Raw genomic sequence first — 10,586 nt, 5'->3', positions numbered from 1 at the left:
AAAATTTCATCAACAACAAACAAGGTTTTATTTTTCTTTTCCAAAGCTTCTAACATACTTCAACTAACATAACTAACAATCATGCATCATTCAATTAACATACCTCATTCATACATAGTGCATATACATACGTTACTCTCATTTATTTTTGAGAAGCTCACTGCATCATACATTACATGCATCATAACATTGCATAAAATTCAGGTTGCCTTTTTAGGCTATGCGACAATCAAATCACCTGGTTCCTTCCAAAAGGTGTTTGCTCCATACTCTGAAAAATGGTATTCACCTCGGGTGGCATCTTCAAGCCCATCTCCTCCCACAGAACTTCTGCCTAACAAATGCAAATTTCAGGGCACTTCAGTGTTCAATCATCTTCTACCTTTAGATCACGATAGGCAGACGTGCCTATCTGACTCTTCAGGTTTAAGAAGATTGAACAGGGGCAGCTGTTGTACCCCAAAATTTGCCCGGTCAATTCATGTCTTTTAATTCATCAAGGATCAAAATTAAGAATCATGGGGTTTGACATTCCTATTGTCAAACCTGCGTTCTTATAGAATATCCTGAGTTAAAATGAGGGTTAAGGTCAGAAGATGTTTGAGCTCAGTCATCTATCCCGTTTTTGAGGTTTTTTAGTCCGTTTCACAATTGATCATATGCCTTAGGATTTTTTTGGTTTGATTATTAATTTCTGGTTTGATCATTTTGCATTATTTTTAACTATTATTGCGTGATTATTAATTTTAATAAGATTATTATTATTAGTTTAAATTATTGTTATTTGTCTTTCTATTTTATAATTATTAGATTTTTCTTGATCATTTTTAATATTAAATAAAATACAATAATCATGAAATAAAAAAAAAAGAAAAGAGAGTTTGTCGGTAAACATCCAAGGGCCCAAGAATGCAAAAGAAACGTGAAAATGGCAAGGGGTAATCCATGAAAGGAAAATCTTGATTCTTCAAAGGATTTGGAGTGAGAATCATTGACCTAATACAGCATATATAAACTAACGATTGCAGACAAAAGGGGAGGAGGCCGCGGAAAAAAAAAAGGATTCTAGCCTCCATGAACCAAAACCGAGTTCCAAAGTTTCAAGAAAAATTTAAAATCGAATTCAAAGTTAAGACCCTTTTCAAGGAGATCTGAAGGTTCTAACAGTTGCCCAGGCCCTCTTTGAAGCGAACCCAGCATCTACCAACATCCAGAGCGTCGCGCATCACTAACAATATTCTCACGGTTTGCCAAATTTTTTCGTTTTCGATTGTGCCAAATTACGTAACATAAATGGTTTGTGAATATATGGTTGAGTTCTGATGGCCATGGATAACGTTTATGGATTACTAATTGTGATTTTGGATGCAGATTTTATTAATTGCCATTGTTAGGTTTGGAAGCTCTAAATTTAGGGCTCTGTGATATAGGTAGAATCAGCCCCAATTGACGATATTATTGCACTCAGAGGAAGATTTATAATCGGACCACACTTTGATTTTAAGTTCATACGCTGTATTTTGTGTGATGGATGGTTGCAGGGGTATGGCCACGTTTGTAAACCGTTGCCAAAAGTCTGTTCTTTTTCAGGAAAAAGAAGCCAACGAAGAAGATGGGTTGGCTGTACAGGGAGCGCTATTTTATTTTCTTTTTAAATGTTGGTTTTGTTTAAATTCTATACATGTATATATGCAGCCATTATACTTACAACTAAGCAAGCTGGCACGGATGGCAAGAGACAAGGCATTGGTAACTATGGTGTCTAGGGCTCGATCCTTACACACGACACCCTTGGTATTTTTTACATTCAGTCGTTGTTCACGGATCCTCTGCACCCAACCAGCGCAAGCTCAGGGAAGGTCCTCGCCTTGCAACCATCAGATGTGTACAAGGTTTAATCAAACGCTCACAAGAATGCAGCCCTATGGTATTCCCTCATGAGTGTACCACACAAGAACACATCCAGGTTTTATTTTCATATTTTTTATTATTTACCCATTATTGTTTAATTTAGATTATATGTTAATTAATATTGTTTAGTTTAATTAATATAATTAGGATTAGATATAAATCAGGATTAGGCTGATGACTAGGGTTAGGATTTTTCCTGATTATTTCGATTATATCGATTTAATTTATTTAATTAGTTTTAACTATTAAATCACAAAAAAACCCTATATAGGTTTATCAAAAATATTAGGGTTTGCCCAATTCCACTGGCCATTTGGCCGAAATATTAGGATTTTAATTTGTTATTCGTTTCGACTAAATCTATTGGTCGCGATGGATAATAATCGATTATTTAATCGTTTAGTCTTTTAATAATATAAATTAAGATAACATTTATTTGGCTAAATGGTTTTAACCAAATCCATTGGTTACGATGATTAGCATCCCTTTATCAATTCGTTATTATTTGTAATCGAATCTATCGGTTATGGGGTGTAACGATAAAATTAAAACACATCAATTTGCTAATGGTGATAATCGAATCAATCGATTAGAATAATTAGCAATGCTTTTGTTAATCTGTTAATTATGGTGATCAAACCTATTGCTCATCGCGATTAATGGTACAAATCAAATCAGGGTTGTACGCCCACATCCTAAAACACTTCCCAAACTCAAAACATTCAAAACACTTCAAATCAAACTACGGATTTTCATCCTTATTCAAACCACGACAGGCCAGTCAAAAAGCCTTCAAACCATTCAAACTCTAACTCTAATGGCGTACAACCCTTCCCCGAACTACGTTGACTCTGATTCTCCATAAGGAGATACGTAGGCACTTGGATAACCAAGGCGAGTCCCCTCCCTAAAATCTCAATTTTCCCCCTATTCATTTCCCTTAATTATTTAACCCTCGAAGGCATAAACCTTACCTTAATACTCTTAGCCATAACACCGTTGACCTTAGATTCAAAGCCATAGGAAAGGGTTGAGGGTGCCTAACACCTTCCCTCGACCTGAATATAGTATCTTACCCCGAATCTCTTAACTGCGTAAGGTTTCCTATTCGCCTTGGTAGAATAGGTGGCGACTCTCTAAGTTATAAATTTTTAGGCAGGTTGCTACACGTGTTACCGAAAACAGTACTAGAAAAGCTTGACTTCGAAGGAATTGTGTTACAACCAAGTGATGTTGTGGTAAGAGCCTTTGACGGGTCAACCAGAACGGTATACGGAAAAGTGAATCTCCCAATCAGAGTGGGTTCTCAAATCTTCGATTCCATCTTTTACGTAATGAAAATTCACCCAGCCTACTCCTGTTTACTTGGACGCCCTTGGATACATGGGGCAAACGCTGTAACTTCTACCCTGCATCAGAAGTTAAAATATCCAGTAAAAGGAAAGATTGTCACAGTTTATGGCGAAGAGGAATATGTGGTTAGTCACCTAAGCAATTCCAAATATGTCGAGTTGGAGGACGAATTCATCGAAACTCCATACCAATCATTTGAGGTGGTCTCCCCAGATGTCTCTACCACCAAGCATATTCCTGCTACTCCAACTACAATTATGGCTTCTCTCAAAGATGCCAGAGCCATGATTGAACAGGGTGATTGCACAGTATGGGGACAGCTTCCCGATATACCCTACAAGTCTGACAAGCTAGGCCTGGGCTATGATAGCGAAAATCAAAAGAATGATCAAGGTCCTCGTTCTGGAGGATTAATGTCACACTTCGTCAGCCAAGAAGTAAACGCTATTGAAGATGAAGGAGTGTTATTGAACCATATCATTCAGCCATATCCAGATGAAATTCCACCTATTTCCATGGGAATGTGGGATGCTGTGGGAGAACCAAACGGTGGGTATAACTATCAGTATGCCGCACCTCAGAATTCTTATATTGCTATGGAAGACATTACCCCGACTGGATGGGGTGATCAAATTGAAAATGACAAAAGTTTCACAAGTCCCGTCACTGAGCAATATCAAAATACACCCAAAGAAGTATGGGACACGCTAGGAGAACCCAGCGGCAAATATGACTATATGGTGAAATATTCCGCTCCTCCAAGCTCACAAATTGCTATGGAGGACATTGTCCCAACTGGATGGGATGAACAGTACGATGACAATTTCGCTTTCGAAGAAGCCAGGGAAATACCAAATAACGAGGGTTGCTTTCTGTCAGAATACACTCCTCATCAGGATGCACAAGTCTCTATTCAAAGCATCATCCCGACTTCATGGGACGGCCTTATCGAGCATCTCGCTCAGCCAACAGAGATATCTCAGCCTGGGCTCTCGTATCCAGCAGAGTATACCCCTTATCCCGAAGGATCACCGGCTCATTTTCCCACTAATGAAATCAATGCTGTGGAAAATGAAGAAGACAACTGCAACTGGAATAGCTGGGTACCCCCTGCTCACAACAGTGGATTGAACAACTGGAAAGCTGAGGATGTGATCTCCTTTGACCAGGAGTAAATGTCATTTCCTGTTTTCTTTGTGTATATTGTGCAAAGATAAAAATGGTTCCTGAACAATCGAACCATGAGCTTGAAAGCCGTGTGCCTCAGCACACCGGTCCTTCTATAAGGGTTTATCATATCATGATCATGTGCATTCAATAAAATCATGGGACGCTTGCATATTTAAATTTTATGATCCTTTTTCCTTCTTTCTTCGCTTTCAAATAACTATGTTTTTTCTTCACACATACTCACATAATTAACATGCAGATTCACATACACTCTGGATCCAGTCAACAACGATTCTGCTATTGCCCGTCATGACTTTGAAAATCCGATCTACCAAACTGAGGACGAAAGTGAGGAAGATTGTGAAGTGCCAAGAGAACTTGCAAGGCTGCTAGAACAAGAAGACAAGGCCATACAGCCTCACGAGGAGCCAATTGAGGTCATCAACTTGGGCAACAACGAAGAAAAGAAAGAAGTCAAAATAGGGGCTGATTTAGAACACAGCGTCAAGCAAAGACTGATTCAAATGCTGCGAGACTACGTCGAGATATTCGCCTGGTCCTATGAAGATATGCCAGGCCTTGACACGGACATTGTAGTTCATCGCCTGCCAATCAAAGAAGGTAGCATTCCAGTCAAACAGAAACTACGAAGGAGTAGGCCTGATATGTCAAAAAAGATCAAAGACGAGGTTGAAAAACAGTTCAATGCCGGATTCCTAAAAGTTGTAAGTTATCCTCCTTGGATAGCTAACATCGTGCCTGTACCTAAAAAAGACGGGAAAGTCAGAATGTGCGTGGACTACAGAGATCTGAACCGGGCAAGCCCCAAAGATGATTTCCCTTTACCACACATCGATGTACTGGTTGACAATACCGCACAATGCAAGGTATTCTCCTTTATGGACGGATTCTCAGGGTACAATCAAATCAAGATGGCACCCGAAGACATGGAAAAAACAACCTTCACAACACCCTGGGAACCTTTTGTTACAAAGTAATGCCCTTTGGTCTGAAAAACGCAGGAGCAACCTATCAACGTGCAATGGTAGCGCTATTTCATGATATGATTCATCAAGAAATAGAGGTGTATGTCGATGACATGATTGCAAAATCCAACACCGAGGAAGAACATCTGGGTCATTTACACAAGTTGTTTGACAGACTCAAGAAATACAAGTTGCGACTGAACCCAAATAAGTGTACCTTTGGAGTAAGATCCGGCAAACTCTTAGGTTTCATCGTCAGCAGTAAAGGTATTGAGGTTGATCCCGCCAAGGTTAAAGCCATTCAAGAAATGCCTATACCTCGTACTGAGAAACAAGTCAGAGGATTCTTGGGACGTCTAAATTACATCGCCCGATTTATTGCCCACATGACTACTACTTGTGTGCCGATCTTCAAACTGTTGAAGAAAGATCAAGTGGAAAGGTGGAATGACAAATGCCAGTTGGCCTTTGACAAAATCAAAGAATATCTCCAAAAACCTCCAATCTTGTTGCCACCTGTCATACCCCAAAATTTGCCCATGCTATTTTTCATACACAAAACCAAATCAAAAGACAAAGCTCCAAAACACAGTCTCCCACACAGAAGTTCTAAACTAGGGTTTGAATAATTCAGAGGAAAATCATTGAATCAATGGCTCAAGGTGGTTCCATAGGGTCACTAACATCCCAAAGTATCTCCATATAAAGTTTCAAGTCAAACAGAGCAAATTTAGTCCCTCAAATCCTGATTAGGTCAACAGTCGACTCCCAAGGGCAAAACAGTCATTATACAGTCAAAACTCAAGATATTTGGTCAACAACATTCTCATAACCCTAAAATCATCATTTGATCAAGGGTTGATCATGATGATGCAAGGAAAGATCAGAGAAGTCAAAAGTCAAGAGTTACTATTTTGGGCATGAACTAAAAAAAGTCAACCAAACTTTGAAAATTCACCAAATATTCATACTTCATCAGAAAAATTCCCACCAAAGCTCATTTTGAAGGGAATTCATTCCTCTATCCAATGGCCCAAGAATCAGAGCTCATAGGTCAACGGTTTAAGAGATATGGCTTCATACATTATAGGTCCTTTTCAAAAGTCAAACAAAAAGACACTTTTTTCAAAAGCCCATAAAATGAGAATGAAAAATGATTTTGATATGAGACCAAATACATTGGTTAGAGGACTCTCTAAGGTTTCCAAAAAGTCCAAGAACACTTCCATACCTCAAAAAATGAGAGAGTTAGGCCTTGTCAAAGTTAGGCTATTTTGGAGGGAAAAGTGTGAAGGAATTCAAATATTTTGCAAATAGGCCCAAGTTCTTTTGATCCAATCTTGCTATACAAGTCATTTAGAAGCTCCATTTGCCATGTCACGAATTATGGATGAATAATTGATTTTATATGATTTTTTATTCATTAAAAATACAAGACTAATCAAATATTTTGAAAGAAAATAGGAAAAGATGATTTTATTTTGTTTCTAATCAAATTAAATAATCATTTAAGTCATATATTTGATTCAGATTCGTGGTCAAGAGAATTGGAAGAAAAAGATTGAGATTTGGCCATAGTTAGAAATTTGCAAAATCAAATTCCAATCAAAGTTGCAAATCATGATCCAATGAGATTCTCTACAAATATGTTGACCTAAAACGTTCCAATATAAATACACAACTGGTCCAAACCCTAGGGGGACGAAAAAAATCTGCAGTGCAAGAGTCAAAACCGAGCCCAAAAATTCAGAGAAACTTCAAAGTTGAATTTTGAGTTAGAAGCGAATTCAGAGCATCTCTTTGATCCAAACACATTCCTTGAAGATTGTTGAAGCTAACCAGACCATCACCATCAATTTACACGATCAGAATCAACCCCTAAGAAGCTCCACGGTTTGCTTTTCTTTTTCTTATCGATTCGTATTATACAAGCATCATTGATCATATTGGAATGCATATTTGTGTTTATCTCAATGTTCTGATTGTTTCTGGAGAATTAATTGTGTTCTTGTGATGTCTCGAGCGATACGCCATTATTAGGGTTCATGAGCTTCAATTAGGGCTTCCGTATACAGGTACTGTTAAGACGAATTGAGGCCATAGTTGAATTCACGAGACTTGGACGAGTTCAATGTTGGCCTCGCGAAGAATTTTTATTGTGTTTTGCTTGGAATCGTAAACCCATACTTGTAGCAACGGACATCGTCCGTAGGTAAAGCGTTTTTGCAGGTTTTAGACGACGGGGGAGGTTGAAGACGATTACGTGTCTTCCCTCCATTGGCCAATTCGCGCGCGTGTTGGGGTTTCAAAAATCCTTTGATTCTGTGCGTTAAGTTCTATGGGTTAACATACACCCTCGCTCCACTTCCCACTGGATGTGCTTCCCATCCGATCTAACGTGCCCAGAGCTGCAACCGCACCATAGACCTCAGAGGCGCGCCACACAGGATCAAAAAACGCTAAGTTTTCTATTTTTTTTTATTTTTAATTACACAAATCCTTTTTATTTATATATACACATATATATATTTTTGTTTTGTTTTGTTTTATTTGTTTTTACTAAGAAAATTTTTATTTAGTTTTCTAATAACTTTTTTTTTATATATCATAATAATTATTATTATTTTATTTTAATGTTATTTTATTTAAATTATTTTTTAATTTATATTTAATTGCTTAATCACTTTAAAAAGTCGTATTTATGTTATTTTAACTCCAAAAAAATTCATAAAAATTAGTTTTACACTCGATTTAATTTCTTTATTCCGATTTAATTAATTAGGTCGCAAGACCAATAATTAATTAAATCAATTTGTCATTATAGAAAATTTGAATCCTAATTAGGGTTTACCCTACACTAAAAAATCTTCTTCTTCTGTGCCTTTTTCAGGGTTATCAACATGGTTCCTTCCGACTACGTGCCCGATCAAAAACCCAGAGTTAAGTAATTTTATTTAATTCAATTTAAATTTCATTTAGTTCATCTTATATATTAGGGTTTGTTTTGCATTCATCCCTTCTGCCTTACCTTTTTCAGGATCAACCCTAAAGGCGCCTTAGCAACCATATCAAATCAAATTCAAAAGCTAAGTATTATCCCGTATCTAATTTTCAAATAATCGTTTTTTCATTTTATTTTGTTTCCTTAATAAATTAGGGATAAAATTAAATATCAATGAACTGCCTATACACTCACGCCTTATTTGTTTCTTTGCTCATTCCTAATGGTCAGAGTCGATGCTTCTGGCAAACCCTTGCCCTCCACCCCGTCGGGCAAATGCCAAGCTAAGTACCTTCTCCCTATTCTATTTTTTAATTTATTATCCTATTTTCTTTTGTAGTTAATGAGGTTTGCCCTCGAATTCGATAATGCACTCACTCTTTGTTTTCTGCCTCTTCTTTCTCTTTTTCAGGGTTTGTCAATTGCCAAAGCTACGTTGTTGGTAACCCTAAACCCTAACCTTAATATTTTATGCTTTATTATTACTTATGTCAAACCCCATTGGGGATCCGCTGGTTTCACTTTCCCCTCCCCTTTATTGCTTTATAACTGCGTGGTTAGTAATTTAGGGAGTGCGACCTTGAATTGAATTAGCCTCACTAATTAAAAGATAAATATCTGAATATAATCACGCGATTGATGCACACACGCACGCTTTTTGGGTAACCCTCTCTGTCTCTGTTGCCTTGCTGCCTGTTGCCTGTTGCCTGTTGCCTGTTGCCTTGGTGTTTTGCAGAATAAGCCTCGTCCCTCGAATTCGAGGATACCTCAGCCATGTTGCCTAGATAAAAAGGTCACGACCCTAATGATGCTGCCTTCGATACACAAATGACCTCGACCCTCGGATGTTGCCTACGGAAAAAGGCTGAGGTATCTTCTGGCTGCCTACGAAAAGGCTTATTCTGATCCTTACCTTAGACTACCTGCCCTTCTATGGCATGGGACAGTCTTATGGCAAAGGATGCTTCGATGACCCTTCAACCTCCAAACGAAAGGCTTCCTGCCCTCTCATGGCAAGGATAGACCCTTTCACCCTGAAAGGCTAAAAGAACTCTTTTTTCAAATTATAAGGTAATTGCCCCTAATTGCCTTGCTCTGGCTAAAATGTCTTTTATCAACTTTTTCTTAAACAAACACTCTCAAGGCTACGCTCATTTACGAGCTAAAGTCCTTGTTTCTTCATCTTCTATACATTTCTAAACTTTTGGTTTCATAACGAGCAAGCAAAGCAATTAAGAGCCCATGGAAAACCATGGATGCAAAGGGTGCCTTACACCTTCCCTTTGCATAATTACCCCCCGAACCCTATTTTATTTAAAAGGTTTTTCCTGTTTCTTTTAGCCTTTCTAACTTGTTTGGATAAAATAAAAGTCGGTGGCGACTCTTGCTTAACCGCGACATTTCAAATTAAAGTCAGTTCACCGTATTACAGAACTGGCGACTCTGCTGGGGATAAATTTCGATAAAAGAGGGGTTACCTTAAAAGTTTAGGATTCACTTTAAATGTTTTCTATTGCTTGTTTTGCTTGCTTTACTTTTGCAGGGCTGTTTTGGGTATTCTGTTGTGTGAAAGATCCTAACCCGGATCTGAGTACCTTAGGTATGTGGCATGAGACCAGGGGGGCTGTACGACATGTATCGTTACGGTTGAACTGGTGGCCACCGTTAGTGCGACGCTTTGGTTTGTCCTGATGGCCCTTGAATCTGATCGAGGAGACATTTGGCTACCGCGTGGTGTCATGAGCACTAATTCGCCCTTAGAACCTTAGTCGAACTTGACTTTGGCTTATAAGAAGTAGCGAGATGGCTGGCTTCGGATTCCTGACTGAAGCCGGTTGATACTCGATGCTACACTCATTGAGATTGGACTCAAGGGATGCTTTTGGCTGGCCGATTGAGTGCTATGTTGAGACAATGCCCACGAGAAAGATCAGGGATATGAGCACCATAGAACCTGGTTACTTTTTAGGACAGGTTGAACCAACTAAACGAAAGGAACAAGGGTATATACCTATGAACTTCATGCAAGCCTACCCTTAAGGCAATTGTGTGACTTGTTTGTGTTTGTTATCTACTTGGCATCATAACATCATAACATCATAACATCATAACATCATGACATATCATAACCACTAACAAATTTCAAGGACCGAGAAATTTATATT

The sequence above is a fragment of the Vicia villosa genome, unplaced genomic scaffold (assembly GCF_029867415.1).
Source record: "Vicia villosa cultivar HV-30 ecotype Madison, WI unplaced genomic scaffold, Vvil1.0 ctg.000799F_1_1, whole genome shotgun sequence".
In the NCBI taxonomy this organism is placed as follows: domain Eukaryota; kingdom Viridiplantae; phylum Streptophyta; class Magnoliopsida; order Fabales; family Fabaceae; genus Vicia; species Vicia villosa.
Note: the sequence above shows the minus strand (reverse complement) of the source record.